This window comes from Ammodytes marinus, assembly GCF_949987685.1.
Source record: "Ammodytes marinus genome assembly, chromosome: 1".
Taxonomy (NCBI): domain Eukaryota; kingdom Metazoa; phylum Chordata; class Actinopteri; order Uranoscopiformes; family Ammodytidae; genus Ammodytes; species Ammodytes marinus.
This window is the reverse complement of record NC_137230.1, coordinates 34,738,631-34,739,015: the sequence shown is the minus strand read 5'-3', so window position 1 is coordinate 34,739,015 and position 385 is coordinate 34,738,631.

Below are 385 nucleotides of genomic sequence, written 5' to 3'. Positions count from 1 at the left end.
TTTTGGCCGAGGGTAAGGGCTCTTTCTGCAGACGGACAAGGCTGATATAGTCACTTGTCCCACACATATACTGTAGATAGATTAATTTTTTTATAAAATAAAATGACTTTAGCTCTATATTTACCCCCATCTAGATTTTGGTGATTGAAAAGTTGCAACCGAACAAATAATTAGTTATATATTGCTACATTTGCATATGTAATTTATGTGTAAGTAAAAACAATTAAAATAAATAAATATTTGTCATAATGTAAGTAATCAACTTCTCAACTTAAATTATGATATCCATAACTTAGAAAAAAAAATACCCTATTCACCTGCACTACACAAACATTCCTACACTGCACTATAGGCCTCCTCTACTGTGTGATTCTAGCTGCCTCGC